We start from the raw sequence: 21,146 nt of genomic DNA, 5'->3' as shown, positions 1-21,146 counted from the left end.
AGAGAGCATAAAAGTAGAAAGGAGGTCAGAGCTGGTTAATATAACTCAAGATGAAATAATTAGTGGTGTGTACATTGGCTTTAAATGATTGTCACTGTTGGAGAGACACCCTGACCCCGTGAGTAAAATGGAAAACGAGGTCGTGGATGGATGGAGCTGTTAAAGTGGAAGGAAAAGGAAGATCACATACCAACCTTTAAAACTTCCTCAGGAAGGGCAGATGAAATGGAGTGCAATCCTCTTTCTGAGGTGTGTTGGTCAAAGTACGCTATATTTCTGATCAGTTGCCAAAACCTTGTAGAAGAAGAAGAAGACAGAGGTTCTTGTTTAGATCTTATGAAATGCGGGAGCTAACTAACCAACTAGGTCCTGCTTCTTCCCACCCCACCCCTCCTCATTGCAGCAGCAATTTGGGAAAAAAGGTCCACAAGCAAAAAAAAATAAGCTCTTCTCTTTGCTTAAACTGATGCAAAACATTTGTTACATTTGTAATAAGCAGTTGCTGCAATTTCTGCACAAGGAGTGTGGAATGCTAAAGTGCTTAAGTTGCATAAAAAAAATTCCATGCTCTGGACTACAGTTAAACCACACATGGAGTGCTACATACAGTGCTCAACTCTGACTGCAGATGCAATACCAGTGTTTAAAAGTATTATTAAAGAGTGATCGAGATTGCCTAATCGCACCCTAATGATGAGCCTGGGACAGCTGCTCCCTTTGCCTCACCCTAGCTTTGCTACTGGTTACAGATTCCTTGTCTGATCATTAGGGCATTTCTTTTCCATTTAATCTAAGCTTGGTATGTTTGAGAAGGGCTCTCAGACTGGAATTTAACCAAGGTAAGGGATGACTCATTACCATTTTATTACTGAAGGCAAAATGTTTGTCAATAACTGAAGTTGGGAGAGAATCAAAATGTGCTAGTGCTGCTATTTGGGTGTTTGTCATGGTAAACAGATAACCAGTTAATAATATAAAGTAACAAAAGATTAGGTTCCTTGTGTAGTGGGGTTGGATCTAGTTAGGAATTAAATTAGCTATGCAAGTCATTGTAATGTTAGGTATTATACAATGTTGTTTTTTCTGTTTCCAAGAAGGTCTAGCTTAAACTGACCCATAAAATAAGCATTTAGGTGCTACTTTTTGGTCTGTGGTGCTAGCAGAAAGCTTAGGTCAGGAAGTGGGGGATGTACATGTGACTAGTACTGTTAGAAAAATCTATACATGCTGCTTAGAAAATATACTTACAATGTATGCTGCTTAGAAAATATATTTACAATATATGCTGCTTGGGAAAATGTGTATTCAAACATTCAAACACATATAAGTTGTGTGGTCAAATATATAGAGAAATGTGTGCTTTAGTTAGGAATAAATGTACTTAAATCCATAATGGAGAACAAAGTTTGAAAAGTAGTATATAATGCATTTAATTCTGTCTTGCTAGAATGATAGTAGAAATAAACTTGCATATTATTGCTTGAAGCACAAGCTGCAGTGTTATCAGAAATTTGGCCTTGGCAGCATGCAAGCACAGCCTGGCTCATGTCTTTCAAGTAAAGATTATTTTGCAAAGTTAGAAAATAATAAATCTGTTCGCATGTGTATCCTCTTTCCTGCTTCCACCAGGAGAATAGCCTTGTGCGCACTATCTCTGATAGTGCGCAGCTGGTGAACAAGAAAGACAAAGAGAGGCATTAAAGAAGACATACATCTATTGTATTCGAACTAATCTAAGAGCCTTGAATTGGCTACATCCTCAGGAGGTCATCGTGACTGACCAGGTGCTTGCAAGGCTGTAACATTCTCATGGGAAAAGACTTTTGAAAACACAATCTCAGCACTTTTACTATGATGTAAAGACCCTGTCACTGACCACGCCAGTGAGGTGGGCAAAACTGATAATGACATATATAAAAATGGTGTCCTCTGTCAATAAAGTTAGACAAAATTCTGTACAAGTTTGTGTATGGTTTTTTGCCTCCTAATGTACATTAGAGTTTAAGATGCTCAAGTTCTCCTGCATTACTGTTTGTTATTGATTGACATTGTTTTTGAATAACTCAATGATTTTTACAGTCTGACTCTAACAAATTTATTTAACATTTTGGTCCTAATCGTGCCGGAATTCCCTTGGTAAGCTGCAGGTCAGAATATATAGGTGGCACCGAAATCTGCGCAGAAGAAGGAAAGACCTCCGACTGAATTGTCGTGCCCAAAGAGGCTGTCCACTTGTCTGATCTGTGGCCGAAAAGCGGAAAACTGGGTCCTAAAAAGCATATCAAACATAAGCAGGAGGCTCGGGTAAGCAGAATTCCTCTCTTTGTTTTTGTTTTAGATCGGGGACCAGGTTACACTGTGCTATTGCTAAGGTTTGTGATAGCAGGGAGAGAGGTAGTCGAAGTATTGTATCTTGAGTCATAGATCAGGAAATAAAACAAAGCAAAGTAAACAGTCATTCTAGACACTACTGTGAATACGGGGAATAAGATACCACGTGGTATAAGAGAAAGAGTTACGTAACAGTTCTGTTTTTTTTTTTTCTCTCTCTCTCTTCTTTTTTTTCTCTTTCAGAGACATGGGAAATGAATGCACTAAAGGGTCACGTGACCCGCCCCTAACAGAAGATGCAAAATATATGCAATTACAGAGAGCAGATAATGTGAGATATTTTTCAAAATGGGTTAACAAGTATGACTTTGATGGTAAACTAGATAAAATGTCATTAGTAAAACTTTTGAAACAGTTAAAATCTGACGCAGAAGGTCAGGCAAAAAAACAACAACGGTTGGGTGTTCCTCAAGCACATAGGTGGATTGAGGAAGTGAACCGAAGGGAACAGAAAAATAAAAATGCAAAGGCATTATTTTTAGACAAAGAGGATAATAACATAATAGTAGCATCGGTCCCTCCCCTACCACCTCCACCGATGCCTTACTCAGAATATGAAGCGGGAGGGCGGGCTGGACCCCCCCCACGTTACCCAGAGACAACAGGGATATTAAGACAACCATTTGTAAGAGAACCTATCGGGACTAGATCCCGAACACGTCAAACGTTTATAGATGTTCAACCAAGCGGAAGTTTATTAGATGAGAGTGAGGAAATCTGTCCATTAATAGAAGTACCTAACCCACAGGCAGGACAGGAGGGCCAGGCCTCAACTCTCTTAGTGTATAGACCATGGACACGGAAGACATCCGAAAAGCTACAGAAGGAATTCCCCATCCAAAAATTAACTTTGAGAAATTTCTACAGGATTTACAGGGCATGAGATTGAGTTACCACTTAAATGGGGAAGAGGTAGAAAGAGTAGTTAGACAAATTTTAGGTCCGGACTGGCACATGATTTGTGGCGCCTGGAATGCCCGTGACGCAACACAGGCCACTCCCACATAGTGACGCAGAACTAGATGCTAGATTGAAGGGTCTTACGGACCGCATTACTGAAAAATGGAAACCTAGGGCAGACTGGACTTGCATTAACCAATGTGTACAACAAGATAATGAAACAGTAGATGCATACTATGGTAGATTATTAGAATGTTTTAATAACCATAGTGGCATGCCTATTCCTGAAAATCAAAAGAATGATAGCTCGTATGAACAACAGTTAAAGAATGCATTTTGAAAGGTTGTATTGCCCCTATCAATAGCTTCATCACGAAGCACATGATAGATCACCGAACAAGTAGGCTTCAAGCCTTGTTAGAGTATGCTAGACATGCCGAAAAACATTTTAACAGTAAAAAGAAAAAGAAAACGCAGGTCTTCACAGCTGAAGACGGTGCGGAAGTTTTTGTAGTACAAACGGCCAAGAAAGGTAAGCGAAATACTCAGGGTAACAAACGCTCTGACAGAAACTCAGAAATTTATGAGGACAGGAAGAAAAGAGGTGAGTGCTTCAATTGCGGTAAAAAGGGACATTTGGCAAGGGATTGCAGGAGCAAGGCACCTGTGGAAAAAAAGAATAAGGAAGATGAGGATTGACTATATGACAGTTATGCTGCTCAGCAGTCACCAGGAGAGACTAATGAGCAGGGGAATAATGTAAATACCTTAGAAGAAACAAATGACATGCAACTGGATGTAGAAGTTGGGGAGAGTGAAGTTTTGGATTTGGCATTACTGAGCTTAGAGCTCTATTTAGCAGACATGAAACCGGAAGTTACACTTCTGGTAGAAGGGAGAGAAGTCAAATTTTTGTGTGATTCAGGAGCATCACGAACTTTGATACATCCTTCAAAGTTACCGGAACATTCTGAGTCACCTGATTACATATTAGTGAAAGCAGCAAACGGACAGCTGTACAGGGAACCACTTTCCCATGATATAGCAATAACTGACCCCGTCTCAGGCATGACCCAAAGAAGTAAAATAGTACTTTCTGCCAAATGCCCTATGAACTTATTAGGAAGAGATCTTATGCAACTTTTTGGCATAGCAGTAGTCCCTACCATGAACGGTATGGAGGCACAGAGGCAAACCGATACTTTTGTAGTACGATCGGAGGGTGAGGCTTATTATTGGTACAGCCAGGACCTGGTTACAACCGGTCCAGGGGCAGTGACCAAGGAACTGATGAATGTAGCCACCAGTAAGGTGCTTCCCCTCGATGTTGACCAGCAACATTTATTACATTGTACCCTATATTATTGTAGCACATCAGGACCTGATAAAGAATATGAACAAAAGTTGTTCAGGAATCCCGCAAATAGACTAATACTACGGACCCTATACTGGGACACTGAGGGCAACAGTGTAGTGAGTTGTTCGTTACCTCAGGAGTTCTTGGAATTGTACAAATCCAATAAACTACCACATGTTAGCCTAACCAAAAGCAGGAATGTTAGGTGGGTAGACTTGGGTGACAAAGTGACAAAATGGGAGAAACTAACTGACTTAGAGTTATCGGACTTAGGAGTACAGAAACAAAAACTGAATTGGTTAACGCAAGCACGCCCAGCTGTACACTTACAACAGAGTGAAAACAGCTGACTGGCATTCCTGATAGAAGAAGAAGAAAGAGCTTTGAGTGACATACCAAATGTTCTTTGGTCAACAGGAAAATCAGATGTAGGACTTATTCGAACAGCAGGGCCAGTAGTTATTACACCAAAATCGGCCTTTAGACCAAGGAAAAGACAATATCCTTTGAGCAAGGATGCAGAACAGGGAATCAAACCTATCATAATGGCATTACTTAAGGAAGGGATACTGGTAGAATCCTTAGATTCACCATGTAATACTCCCCTATTTCCTGTGAAAAAAGCAAACGGGGAATGGCGGATGGTACAAGATTTACAAGCTGTAAATGATGCGGTAATACCAAGAGCACCTACGGTGCCAGATCCACATACTTTGTTAAATGATTTGAAGCCGCAACAAAAATACTTTACCGTGGTAGATATTAGCAATGCGTTTTTTTCAATACCTATCCACCCTGACAGCCAGCATTGGTTTGCATTTACATTTCAGGGCAAAAGGTACACGTACACCCGACTACCACAGGGATATAGTGAAAGTCCAACAATATTCGCACAGGAGATGGCTAGCAACCTGGCGGGGTTTTCTACACCAGGGGGCAGCCAAGTACTACTTTATGTAGATGACATCCTGCTTGCAGCCCCTACCCAGCAGCAGTGTAGGGAAGATACAATAGCATTGTTGAAATTCTTAGCTGAGCAAGGGCATAAAGTGAACAAGCATAAATTGCAACTTTGGAAAGAACAGGTTAAATACCTGGGATATGTGATATCCAAAGAAGGTAGAACATTAGATGAAGATCGGAAAACAGCTATCTTACAAGCACCAAGACCAACTACCAAAAAGGAAATGATGTCCTTTTTGGGAACGACTAATTTTTGTCGAAGTTGGATACCGAATTATGCTTTAGAAACGGCTCCATTGGCTGATTTAATATTTAAAACACCAATGGCAGCACAAGAAACACTACATTGGACACCGGAAGCAGAAGCAGCCTTTTGCAGACTAAAAAAACTAATAGTCTCATCGTTAGTTTTAGGGCTTCCGAATTACCATAAGAGATTTTTCCAGACTGTAGATTGTAGGCAGGGATATATGACGTCAGTACTGACGCAACAACATGGCGGCAAGCAACGCCCCATAGCTTACTATTCATCACAGTTAGATCCGGTGGCACGATCATTACCACCCTGCGTACAAGCAGTAGTCGCAGCAGCTATGGCAGTGCAAGCTTCGGCCTCAGTGGTATTGTTTCATCCTCTCACGTTGAGAGTACCTCATGCAGTTGCAATAATTTTACTGCAAGAAAAAATAGCATTTTTATCCCCTGCCAGACATCTTTCTTGCATGACCATACTATTGAGTCAACCCCATATGACAATTGAACGTTGTACGACATTAAATCCATCGACATTACTTCCGATTCCTGTGGATGGCACACCACACAGCTGCCTACAGGAAATGGAACAAATAACCACACCCAGACAAGATCTTACTGATGTACCTTTGGCTGACGCAGAGGTGACATTTTTTGTGGATGGGTCCTGTAGACGAGGTCCTACAGGAAAAACCCTAGTGGGTTATGCAGTAGTGACTGATGACGAAATCATAGAAGCACAACCCCTGCAACATAACCTGTCAGCTCAAGCAGCAGAATTAATAGCTTTGACACGTGCTTGCACTCTAGCGAAAGACAAATGTGTTAACATATATACTGACAGTCAGTATGCTTTCTCTACAGTGCATGTCTTTGCCCAACAATGGAAAAACAGGGAAATGATAACATCTACTGGCAAGCCGATTAATCATGCACAATTGATTTTGAACCTGTTAGATTCTATTCAGTTACCCACTAGAATAGCTATCTGTAAATGTGCAGCCCATACCAAACAACAAGATAGAATTTCAAAAGGAAATGCTCGGGCTGATGCAGCTGCGAAGCAAGCTGCCTCAGACCCAGAAACTGTGCTTTTAAATGAAGAACTACAACCCTCTGAGACTCTAGATTTAGAAATGTTAAAAACAATGCAGACATTAGCTACAAAAGCAGAAAAGCAAAAGTGGATTAAACGAGGAGCAATCCTTAAAGAGGGACTGTACATCTCCAAAGAGAAAAGCCCATATTGCCATCTAATTTATTTAGATATGCAGCTTTGTTGAGTCATGGGCAGAGCCATGTCTCAACAGGGGGGATGGTACAGTTAGTTAACAAAACATTCCAAACATACGGATTTACAATTATACACAAAAATTTTGTGCAACATGTCATATTTGTAGCAAGCATCATGCACAGGGAGCATTTAAACCAAAGCGAGGGAGCTTTCCAACACCACCCTATCCGTTCCATACTATTTGTATGGATTTCATAGAACTGAATAAATGTGAAGGAAAAAAATACTGTTTAGTGATCATAGATATGTTTTCAAAATGGGTAGAAGCTTTTCCAACCAGGAATCCGGATGCAGCAACAGTAGCAAAAGCCCTAGTGAAAGAAATCATTCCTAGATTTGGCATACCGGAAAGAATTTATAGTGACAATGGAACACATTTTGTAAACCAGACAATTCAGCAGCTTGGGAGATTTTTTGGGATTTCTTTGAAGAACCATTGTGCTTATCACCCTCAGTCAGCAGGACTGGTGGAGAGGTACAATGGAATTTTGAAAAACAAGTTGAGAAAATTAATGAGTGAGACTCAGAAAACTTGGATTTGCTGTCTGCCTTTAGCACTGCTGAGCATGAGAACTGTCCCAAATGTAAAGGGCTTGACCCCTTTTGAAATAGTGTTTGGTAGGGCATATTGTGTGCCACAATGGAAGGCCCTCATGCCTGCAGAGCTGGAGGCCGACGGCTCATTAGCTAGTTATATGAAGAAATTGTTAACAAATAAGACTGTTTTGCAGTTGAACTCTTTTTCAGATAAACAAGAAGCAAAACCGGAGGCCGTGCTGACCCCGGGGTCCTGGATTTGGCTGAAAATCATAAAGAAAAAGAACTGGGCGAGCCCAAAGTGGGAAGGTCCATACCAGGTACTATTGGCAACACCTACTGCAGTAAAAATTGCTGAGAGATCATCTTGGGTTCATTTGACACACTGCAAACCTGTTAAGAAATTTAGTTTTGACATACCACAGGAACAGGATGGCCAGAGGCAGAATGAATAAAAATGTGAAACAACCCCAGAGACATTGGTTCACTGGCCTACTGATCATACACTTATTAACTATGTTTGTAGTAACCTTTTTGTTGTTATGGTTTTTCTTGCATATAACTACAGAAGTGAAATTAATAAAACGTGATGAAGGACTGGCTATAGACTGGCACCCAAACTTTAACACATACCTGGCTATGAAACGAGTCTATGTAGAGACTATGAACGTTTCAAATTGCTGGGTTTGTACTGCGATACCCACAGCATATGGAGGACTTTTGATGTCTGCTGTCCCCTTGGGGATAAACGAAACTTGGGAAAACCTGTTATTTGATACAGGCACTGTGAGATCACAAGACAAAGTGGCATTATATTTGCCTGTTACTCAGAAAGGAATTGTTTGTTTTGTTAAAAATGATACACTCCAGGTTGGTTGGAGTAACTGTAACATAACTGTGTCTTACAAATGTTATATAAAACCCGTAGATCAAGGTACTAGTTGTAGCACGAATTATGGTTCATATTTAAGCTTGATGAAAACAACATTGAGAGATGTGCAAAAAACTCCTGAAATATATAGACAATTATCTGTTATAGATAAGAAAATGTTTCATTCAGGGTTAACTCGCATCAGTACAAAAGTAGAAAACTGTTATTTTGTTTGTGGGAAAAAGGCCTATAAATGGTTACCTGAGAATTGGTCCGGCAGTTGTTTTTTGGGTTATCTGGTTCCAGCCATAAGACATACTGCAGAATTGCCCCTGGGTAAAATACGTAATGTGAGAGATGTAGCTCAGCAAGCCGAAAATACAGTCAGAAAACCTACTAATCCAGTGGGTAAGATTGAAGCAAGCTGGAAGGATCATTCGGCTGTGAAGGACAAAGAAAAGTTGACCCATATGGACTTGAGTGACAGTGTTATATCCTGGGCTGGGATATTCCCAGCCTACGGAGCAGTCAAATCAATTTGGGAACTGAGGAAATTGTCAAAACTCCTCGAAGTAATGAGCAATGCGACTTTTTCCGCTCTTGAACTTGTGACTGATGAAATGAATGCAATGAGAACAGTTGTATTACAGAACCGAATGGCTCGACTTCACCCTAGCGGCGAGAGGTGGTACGTGCGCGCTTATCAAAGAAGAATGCTGTGCGTACATTCCAGACAACCAGCATGAAATCAATGATCACCTGGAGGTAATACAGCAGGTGTCAGCAATGGCAGAACCAGGCCCAAACCCACTGACGAACTTTTCCAGAATCTGTTTGGGGGTGGGGTCGGTCCTATGAACATTCTGATTGCAATTTGTGTAGTACTGCTCATAATTGGAGCATGTGTCTGCTGCGGGATACCCTGTGTGAAAAAATTAGTTAAAGACTTAGTTGATGTATCAGTGACTGAAACTATGTACCAAGACATGGAATTGAATTTGTTGATACCAAGTGAAAGCCTATCTGAAATATAAAACAAATGACTTACTTAGCTGAGAGTCCTTGAAAGGAAAAGGCTAAGAAATGAAATAATACTGTTTATGTTTCAAATAGAATAAAATGCATTAACAGGAGGGAGAATGTTAGAAAAATCTATACATGCTGCTTAGAAAATATACTTACAATGTATGCTGCTTAGAAAATATATTTACAATATATGCTGCTTGGGAAAATGTGTATTCAAACATTCAAACACATATAAGTTGTGTGGTCAAATATATAGAGAAATGTGTGCTTTAGTTAGGAATAAATGTACTTAAATCCATAATGGAGAACAAAGTTTGAAAAGTAGTATATAATGCATTTAATTCTGTCTTGCTAGAATGATAGTAGAAATAAACTTGCATATTATTGCTTGAAGCACAAGCTGCAGTGTTATCAGAAATTTGGCCTTGGCAGCATGCAAGCACAGCCTGGCTCATGTCTTTCAAGTAAAGATTATTTTGCAAAGTTAGAAAATAATAAATCTGTTCGCATGTGTATCCTCTTTCCTGCTTCCACCAGGAGAATAGCCTTGTGCGCACTATCTCTGATAGTGCGCAGCTGGTGAACAAGAAAGACAAAGAGAGGCATTAAAGAAGACATACATCTATTGTATTCGAACTAATCTAAGAGCCTTGAATTGGCTACATCCTCAGGAGGTCATCGTGACTGACCAGGTGCTTGCAAGGCTGTAACATTCTCATGGGAAAAAGACTTTTTTTGAAAAACACAATCTCAGCACTTTTACTATGATGTAAAGACCCTGTCACTGACCACGCCAGTGAGGTGGGCAAAACTGATAATGACATATATAAAAATGGTGTCCTCTGTCAATAAAGTTAGACAAAATTCTGTACAAGTTTGTGTATGGTTTTTTGCCTCCTAATGTACATTAGAGTTTAAGATGCTCAAGTTCTCCTGCATTACTGTTTGTTATTGATTGACATTGTTTTTGAATAACTCAATGATTTTTACAGTCTGACTCTAACAAATTTATTTAACAAGTACAAGCAGTGAGTCATTTGTTTTCAGAGCTTTTCCTTTCTATGTGTAAACATGACCCTGAAATTTTTATATGCACATATAGGGGATGTGCAGGGCTTTCTCCCTATATGGGAGTAAAGAGGGTTTTGCGGACTACAAAAACGCTTACATTTAACTTTGTCTTGCTGAAGTCTTGATAATTTGTTCTTAGACAGTTGCTTCTTCACTAAGGTGCAATTCAGTTAGCCACAGTAGAAGTATAACTAACTGCTCATTTTTAACTAATTATTCTTTATATTCATATTCATGGTTCTGTGGCATTACTTTCAGGTAAGTGGCTGTGCCTGATCACGTCTGATAGAATGATGTTGTATTATAAGTTACAATAATGCACATCAATTTACTGTGAGAAAAAAAGAAACAGAAAAGTTTTGCTCTGAATTCTTTACTTGAAAGGGAATATACTTCTTAGTGTTCATTTCTGTGGTATCATATAGAGCCATTCCTTTTTAACTTTTTTTATATAAGCAACTTTATTAAAATCACACATTTTAAACAATGACATGGGCACACATACAGTTATAGCAAAGGAAACAAACTACTGTACACATTTTCATGAGTTTCATGCATTTGCATATATGTTTTCTTTTTTAACAATTATCATTCACTCCAACATTACATAAATTGCTGAAGTCCTACCTTCTATTACATTTTATTCCTCTTCCTGAGCATTATTCTGCATGTGTTGTTCCCACAAATTCCATTTATTTCTACATAATTTGTTTCCTTTTCTTGTTGTTTAACCAGGTGACTAGGTCGATATGCTAATTAGCTACTTAAGCTTTCCCCAGTCATGAAGATTCGTACTTCCACCAAAGTTTTTGAGATAACTAGACATGTAGGGTGGTACTTAAGGCTCATTTTAATGTTGCATTTTAATTAATTTTGAATATTCTACGTGGTTAGCCTATCACAAGTCACACCCTACTCTTAAGTCATGTTTATGGATGTTTTTCAATCTTGGTTTATGACTTTGTTATTTATAGAAGTATATATTTTCTACAGATAAAACTATTTATTTAAAAGATGAACCGATGAAGTCCAGATTGTGGACAGAAGTGCTTATCATACATGAATGAAGATAAGCTCTTTCTGTGACATAGTCTGGTCAAATTTTTTATTTTTATTATTTTAAAACTAAGTTGTGACTTTTGCAGTTTTTAACTGCTTTTAACTGTTTCTGAATACTTTATTTCAGTTAATTGGCCTGTTTTTGCAATAAACAAAGAAGTTAAGGTAGCCTACTACTCTCATGCTGAGGTAGGTTATTCTCCTTAAATCTGAGGATTAGGACATGCAAACACAAGAAGATGAAGGGGACTTTGGGCTGGCTGTAATCCTTAGGCTGTATTCTGGGAGCAGGGGTGATGTTTTCATGCAAAAGTATGTTTCATTCTTATTTATGTATGGAAGAGAAGCTCTTTAGAGTGCAGTAATTTTTTTCCTTTTGGATCTGGCAAGGCTAAAGTCAGTTTCAATGTTCTGGTTTTAATTTTATTTCTTAGCTTGTCTGCATATCATTCCTGGCCTACACCATTATGAATTTGTGAAAGCAGAGGATTTCAGTTAATCTCTATTTCTGCAGATATACTGGGGCCACGTGTTATTAATGGCTGTCAGTCAGAGTACCGAATAACATATATTGACACTGCACTTTTTTAACAACATCTAAAATAAATCTTGGCAATAACATGTAAAATTGCTCTTCTAGGGTTCTGCCTGCAAAAATGTATGCATCTGATTTTAAAATTGACAATTTTAACAGCTCCTTGCTGACATTTTGAGGACTAAAAATGTGTTTAAAATTTCAAATAAGGGTCTCTGACGTACTCTTTTATACAAGGTGCAGTGACTTCATAGATACTTATAAATATTTACCTAAGTAGGCCATGTGGGAGCGAGCAAGGCCCTCTCATGGGAAGCATGAAAGAGCAACTATTTCCTAACAGCAATGCTACTGCATATGGGCACAAAGAATAAAAATGGCCGTGCACCAATATGTCATATTACCTTCTTTGGTGAGTATTATTTTTATAACCTCCAGTGACCACACTTAAACACCTGTAGTGTGTATCCATATACTTAAGAATGCTTTGTTAACGAGTCGGTGCTCTGGTGCTGTGGCGTAAATATCATGCCCATAACACAGTCACATAAGTACACTGTAGATGGTTGTCTAAATGAGTAACAACATGAATTTTTAGAATTGACTGCAAAAGGTTTTAGCTATTTGTGACTCGCTGACCCTAAATTTTCACTTTCATCCTTTATTTGTTTCTTTCCTGCAAGACACTGTCAGTTGGGTTTACTTTCCCTCCTAACCTAATCTGAGTTAAAGATGGGTGGATATTTTAGGGGATGGACATAATGATATGTACATTACAAACTTTAATACTGGTTTAGTAACATTTTTTCCAAGTGACTATGTCTACATGCAGGCAGTTAAGCACACATATAATACAGAAATACACAGGCAGTCATAAACACATGCAAGAAAGGATTAGCTCTCTCCCAAAAGAGTTTTCTGTACCCCCCACACCTAAGTATGTTGCAATCTGTGCACATAATACTCTCCCTGCCCCCATACACATGCATCACAATTTTCTTATTATTTGTTAAGGTATTTTTAGCACTGGTGACATTTTCTTTAAGTAGTACCTACAGGAACGGGACAGCACATTATTCTAAAAGGCATTTTGCATTTAAAAGAAAAGTAAACAATAATTACTTTCCAAATTAATCAGTTGAAGATTGATACATTTAATTTATTACTAGTCCACTCAATCTGCAGAGGAAAAGCAGGACTCTAAATAGCAGGCCTTGTTATGGAGTCACTTTTGCAGTACTGTAATCACATTCAGAACCACATTTGTTTGAATAAACAAGTCATTAACTTCAGCTGTGAAGTCAGATGTGTGTGTGTGTGTGTGTGTGTGTGTGTGTGTGTGTGTGTGTGTGTGTATTACTCCTGTAAGTGCTGAAATTTGTGGTGTGCAGCTATGTATCCAAATACCCGGAAATAAATGAAGATTTGGATTAATAATCACTTGACAGAAATTAACAAAGCTGTAGTCTTTTCTCGGCAGTGTTTCACTTTGACTCAGTAACTAAAGATATAAGCCAACCACATTCAGTGCCGTAAAATCATAAAATTATGAGTCAACGAATAAAAAGCTGACCTTCTGATAGACTAGCTTCATGTTTACTTCACATTATTCCTGCTCTGGTTGAAGCAGGTGTGCAAACAAAGAAATCAATCTGATTTGCCTTTATATTTAATAGAAAAATAAGAAACTCTTTCCTACACTGGTGGAAAGTCATTGCACCACTGCTATTCATAAACCTTACAACAATGACAGGCATCTTTGTTTTAGCCATTTTCTCCTGGACGTAATGCATTATGCAGACTTTCCCCGTTGTACTGTGCTGCCAAAGCACATTATGTGCATCATTTTAGCAGAACATTACATAACAAACAAGGCATGACAGAAGAGAGCTGTTAATATACCAAATGCGAGGCTAGCTAACATCTTAAACCCTAAGGGAAACAGATTTCAACCACCATGGCTAATGTTACATTAACCTAGAGCAAACCTTTGACAAACAGCCTTACTACAGTTTGCAGAAGAAATGCTGACCATTCTTCAGCTTACTAGTGTTGCATCCTAGTGTTATATCTATACATTGTTGGCTTCAGTATATTAGCAGAAATGGACTGAGCTCAATTTGACATATTGCACTATTTACTTGATTTTTATTCATAGCAGTAGTAACCTAGTAAGACAAACATATCTCATTTCAGGGACAATCAAAGGATCTGAATAGTTTGTACAAAAGGAAAAAAAAATATATATAAATATATATATATAGCAAATGGGAGCAAAATGCAAACTGTGTATAATGCACACTGACTGATAATAACTGAATCAAAGAAATCAATGAGCAATGCTCACTGGAGACAGCTGAGGTTACTGCAATAGCCTGTATGTTCTCCCATGAAGCACTGAGAAAAGTATTTCCTAGTTCGGTAGTGTGGATACTATTTGGCTATTTCCTAAACAAAAAGCGTCTACATTATTATTCTGTTTGCAGGTACTGCTGTACACTTTATCATTCCTGGTTGTTGTGTAAAGCTTGAAATTCATTTATTTAAAAATTTTAACTGGGTTAGAGCACTGATCTCACTGTGTCTTTTTTTAAGGCTCAGCAGTGTGAAACCTTGAAAGATAATACAATTATCTTAGTGTAAATACAAGCAGAAACTAAGGATCTAGTTAATAGAGTTAGCACTTCTTTACATTCATTTTATAATATTTTAGCTAATGAAGGTAATACAACAGTGATATCATCATGTACAACTGGGTACATTATGTACAATTATTGTTATATAAGCTAACTGGGAGGTTGACAGGAACAGAACAAGCAGACGTGTTGGAAGGGTGTAAAAGGGGAAGTGGAGGGAGATATACAGAAGGTAAGGATAGACCAGTAGAGAAGTAGCCAGGGATAGCTTACTGGGGTCACATGCCTGTCTCTACCTGATTAGTTATATTGAATAGAAGAAAACCTTGGGAGCTGGTACTGAATGCGCTACATGATTCTTATGTGGGAAGCAGGTACAAGTGTCCTATTCGAATAGGAAATGTTTCAGTTATTTTAGTTTTCTTTAATTGTTTTACTTGCCTTGCTCAGAAGAACACAGCTGACAAATGTAAAATAAGAGAATCAAAGCCATAACTTTGTTAGCTAGATAAATCTACTGAACATAATGATTTTTTTCAGTGGCAACCCAGGAGTAACTTTGGGAAAACTGACAAATTTAGAGTAAGCATCTGATAAAGGAGGGGAAACTAACCCAGGACTACAAGGTGATTCTCGTTAGCAGCTCCTTAATTCTTTGTGCTACACTGGCAAATAAATATATCAATCAAATGAAATGGCTAAGCAAAGAATCTTAATAAGACTCAACAGCTACTGCTAATGTATTACTTTTGTCTCCAACGATTTGATTGGTTCCCTTACTCGCTCTCCTAAACATGTCTTTTTAACAATTGTGGTATAAAGACTTTGTTAACTTTTTATGTAACCAGGATTCAGCCAAAAAAAAACAGTTCTTGTGGTCCAGTCTAACTAAGAATAAAATAAATAAATTGATTACAGTGGCCAGTGAAGTCGAAGAAGCACATCGAGTATGCCAGTGATCTCTGTCGCATCTTAGGCAAAATAACTACATCACCATACACAGAAGTCCTAAACACTAGCTGCATCGCTTGCAGTGGTAAACAGAAGGATACAATGGTTGTAACAAATGAGAGAGCACATAACTAATGGTTGTGAAGGAGAAACAGAGAGGGGTTTGGGCAGGAGTGTGAGAAACGAACCTGCTGCATATCTAAAGGCAATGTGGTATCTATTGCTTGACAATATATGTCACACAACTTACTGCAACATTCTCACTACAAGATAAGGGGAGAGAAGGGAAGTCTCAGACACACAGATACATGCTGCATAGAGATGTGGAGTACTAAACAATGGCGATGGCATACAAATAAGGTGAGACTGTATACTGTATACCCTAGCAACACTGTACGCAAAAGGGAAAAGTGGCTTTTGTGGCAGATGGTGGTACAATAGCATAGCAGCAAATTCTGCTCTTGGATTAGAATGAACTTAAGAAAGTCATAGCGAGCTGAATGCACATATTGTGAAAAGCAGCTGTTGCTTATACACCAGCAGAGCTGGATGCAGCACAAAGTGACATTGGCTGCTGCCTAGGGCCCAGTGCTTGGACCCAGCCATAGCCATCCATAACACTGCTTCTTATAAAAGGAATATGCAATCTACTACTGCTGCAACTCAGCTGCAGCCAATGAGAGACATAACGCAGAGCTTCTTGGAATCTGGCATGAGCATCTGAAACAGGAGATCTGAGTGAAGCTTTTTAAACATTAGTGCCATAATGGATGTAATGTGTTTTTGTTTTAAAGAATTCATACACTGTAGCTTGGCACCGGCTTTGGGGTAGTAAACAGTGTTTGAGCTTTTAAGCATGTTGTTTTGAAAGTGGGGGGATTTCAGTTGCTCATTGAAGAGGTGAGAGATCTGCTTACTATCATTTTTGGTAGCGGATGTGATTTTGTAATTGTACTCAGCAAGCACTGGAGGTGTGTGTAATGCTCCAGCTGGAGGGGCTGTCTAATTAAGTGATTTGCTGAGAGTCACACAGACTCAAATCCTGAAATTTAGATATGGGAGACAAGAGCTATGATCCCTCATACCAACTGCCAGGCCTCCTCCTTTAAGTATGTTCTGGTAGAGCACCATGAATGTTGTTTAGTTCATCTTAGTGTAAATGCAGTATGTTTGAACTATAACAGTTTGTGTAGCACTTAATAAAGATAAGTAAGACTTTGAGCTGCTAAAGTGATGCTTTCTGTAGTACATGGTTTGATTCCCTTAGCCTTCATCTGTTTTCTTAGGGACTCTGCCAATTTAATTCACCAGACAGGACTCCTGGACTACTCCTGAAAAGGGAGACCTGCGTCCAGTGGGCTGTCAGAGGTTGCTGGCAAATGTGTTACTCACTTGTCTTTTGAATTCCTGCACACTTCATGTAGATGCTAATAGTACTTCATTATATGCTATTTGATTATGAAGCCCAACACGTCTCTTAAAGTTTAATGGGTTGCCAGATGCATTTTCTCTAAATGTGAGTTTTTTCTCATGCTAAGTCTGTTTTCAATGTGAGAATGTTTTGTTTTTGTTTAGAAAATTATTGTTTCTCAGGCCAAGTCTGTTTTCACTGTGTGATTCCTTAAAACCTCTTGTAAAAGAGGATAATGGGATATATGCAAATGACCCCTTGAGGACATCATTCTTAAGTCTGTTAATGGACAAATTCATGCCAGTAAAGCCAAACCACACTAGCTGTGGACATGCATGTTTCAGTCTCCTTTTGACCTCATCAGCATAGCATAAGTAGGCTGTTTAACTAACCTTTAGAAAAACAGGGTTGTCATACCCAGATTGTTTATAACCATTAATGTGTCTGCAAAATATCCCATCTAACAACTAAATAAAAGAATAAAACAGACTTAAGAATAAAAACGTCATGGGCATTCAGAACTGCCATATAGATGAAATACCTGATGTCCTTAAGGGGTCATTTGCATATATCCCATTATCCTCTTTTACAAGAGGTTTTAAGAATCACACAGTGAAAACTCTGGCTCGGTTATGATTTTCTTGTAGTTTTTTTACTAATTAGTTTGGCTGTGTGCCCTGTTTACTTTTTAGTAACAATGATTTTTCCTACATTCTGGAAACCTGAAACTACTCTGGGCTTCAAAGGACAAAACGTTCAGAGAATGTCACAAAATGCCTAGCTGTGGTACAACCTAAATGTGCTCTTACACTTGTAAGTGTCATTATGTCATTAGGATTCATGCTCTAGTCATTATGTCATTAGGATTCATGTTCTAGTCATTACGTCATTAGAATTCATGCTTTAGTCATTATGTCATTACGATTCATGTTCTAGTCATTATGTCTTTAGGATTCATGCTCTAGTCCAGGGGTCTGCAACCTGCAGCTCTGGAGCCACATGCGGCTCTTCTACCCCTCTGCAGTGGCTCCCTGTAGCTTTAAAAAAATAATGGCCACTCTACCACACAACACACACATATAAACTCAGTTCTTTTATATTTAGTATGATAACTATATATAAAACTTTATACGCTGTGTTATCTTCATTTTAGGGGTCAAATAGGTTTTGTGTCTCCCGGTGAATTTTATTTGGTGTGAGAGGGGCCAAAAATCGCTCTTTTGATAGTGAAGGTTGCATATTCCTGCACTAGTCATTACTTCATTAGGATTCATGCTCTAGTCATGTCATTAAGATTCATGCTCTAGTCATTACGTTATTAGAATTCATGCTCTAGTCATTATGTCATTAGGATTCATGCTCTAGTCATTATGTAATTAAGATTCATGCTCTAGTCATTACATCATTAGGATTCATGCTGTAGTCATTATGTCATTAGGATTCATGCTCTAGTCATTACATCATTACGATTCATGCTCTAGTCATTATGTCATTAAGATTTATGCTCTAGTCATTACATCATTAGGATTCATGCTGTAGTCATTATGTCATTAAGATTTATGCTCTAGTCATTATGTCATTAAGATTCATGCTCTAGTCATTATGTCATTAGGATTCATGCTCTAGTCATTACGCTATTATGATTCATGCTCTAGTCAGTACATCATTAGGATTTATGCTCTAGACATTAAGTCATTAGATTCATGTCCTAGTTATTATGTCATTAAGATTCATGCTCTAGTCATTATGTCATTTGGATTCATGCTCTTGTCATTACTTAATTAGGATTCATGCTCTAGTCATTATGTCATTAGGATTCATGCTCTAGTCAATATGTCATTAGGATTCCTGTTCTAGTCATTACGTCATTAGGATTCATTCTCTAGTTATTACGTTATTAGGATTCATGCTCTAGTATTTATGTCATTAGGATTCATGCTCTAGTCATTACATCATTAGGATTCATGCTCTAGTCATTACGCCATTAGGATTCATGCTCTAGTCATTGCATCATTAGGATTCATGCTCTAGTCATTACGCCATTAGGATTTATGCTCTAGACATTACGTCATTAAGATTCATGATCTAGTCATTATGTCATTAGGATTCATGATCTAGTCATTATGTCATTATGATTCATGCTCTAGTCATTACTTCATTAGGATTCATGCTCTAGTCATTATGTCATTAGGATTCATGCTCTAGTCATTATGTCATTAGGATTCCTGTTCTAGTCATTACGTCATTAGGATTCATGCTCTTGTCATTACGTTATGAGGATTCATGCTCTAGTCATTACATCATTAGGATTCATGTTCTAGTCATTGGATTCATGCTCTAGGTCAGTAAAATTATAATGAGAGTAGTCTTACTACAGTTTGGGGCCTTGTTTTACTGAATGCTTGCTATTTCATGATATTTCAAATTTGTTTGAAGTTTAATTTCTCCAAGGTATTTTTTTAAACACCTTTATTGATTTATCACTTGTAACATAGGCAAATTTACATGTATACAAAAGTAATTAAACTGTATTAACAAGTTCATGTTTACAAATATTATACTTTACATATACTGCTATATATCATATAACCTAAGCAACATTATATAAATTATTCAATTCCTGCCCTCTTTTTTTTGAACAAGAAACATCTTTATTAAACCATCACTTACAACATAGGCAATCATACTTTCATATAAATGAAAACAAACAACACCAACACAATCCTAGATGCATGCATTTTACATAACAAACCACAGTGACGCACTCCCAGTTGCAGACATCAACGAACATCAGTTATAATCTACCCAATCATTTTCTGTTAAACATTACATAGCTCATTTAAGTCCTGCCTTCTTTTAAACCTCATTCCTCCTTTGTATGTATTATTTCTACAGTTCCCATTTATGTAATGTCATGCTTTGAATGGATCCGTTTTAGAGGCAAGCACACATGACGTCTGTATTGCTTCAGTGCCTTGTGTTTGTTAGAACATTCCTTAGCACTTGTAACATATCCCAAATTGTCTGTTATTATTTCTGACATGTCATTAGTACTAGCAGCATGTTTAAGCATGCTTGAAAGTTCTTTTTTACTTTTATTAGTCCAGCAGTGAAAAGGATAATTGGGGCTATTTGCGTATCTTTGTTTTTTGCTGATTTATTTTCAGTGTTATGTCCCGACATTCTATGATTTCACGTCATTATATATATAACAAAATATTGTTGCCTTTCCTATCATCCTCATTCAACTTTTCCATTGTTGCGCTAACTAGGCAAACCCATGTCAGCCACATCACAGTCAGGGCTTCTTCCCTCTGGACCATGGAGCTGACTCATTGTAGTAGTTTTATGCTTCAGGTTTGGTCGATCTTTTCTTCACTGGTGTAAAATCCAGTGTAAGCAGCACAATACATCTGATGGGACTTCTTGTACTTTTGCATCTGACCTTCCACACCTGACGTTTCTGTGTGGTACTTCTCTTTTGTGTTTGCAAGGTGAAGGGATTAACTTGGAAGTTTCTGTACTGTGGTTTACTTTATTAATTAGGTTAAGGCTTATTGGAAAACTCAACATTTATATGAAATATTCCTCAGTCTTTCTGAACCACAGCTATGGCATGACTATTGTTTTACCATTTCACAGCTCTATAGATATTTCCTTAACAAATGAAGCATGCCATCTGGCAATGCATTTTTACAAGCTACATGTACAAGATATCTATATGCATATGTTTGTCAGTTTTGAACGTTTACAGCAAACACATTAGAGCTATGAACATATGCACATTACAGGAAGACAATCATTAATCCAACAACATACCAGAAAACCTCTTAATGAATTTGGTTGGCTATCTGCATTAACTGGATTGTTGGAGAATCAAGACTAGTTCACT

General features: G+C 38.1%; 1 protein-coding gene across 1 annotated transcript in view; it reads right to left on the bottom strand.

Annotated features, from left to right (window-relative positions):
* The window catches only part of VSNL1 (visinin like 1), a 900,977-nt gene that overhangs the window by 491,313 nt on the left and 388,518 nt on the right, over nucleotides 1-21,146 (bottom strand). The window lies entirely within an intron of this gene.

This window comes from Protopterus annectens, chromosome 1.part0, assembly GCF_019279795.1.
Source record: "Protopterus annectens isolate FY-2018-M chromosome 1.part0, PAN1.0, whole genome shotgun sequence".
Taxonomy (NCBI): domain Eukaryota; kingdom Metazoa; phylum Chordata; order Ceratodontiformes; family Protopteridae; genus Protopterus; species Protopterus annectens.
The sequence above is the reverse complement of the archived record's forward strand: the minus strand, read 5'-3'. Positions and strand labels throughout refer to the sequence as shown.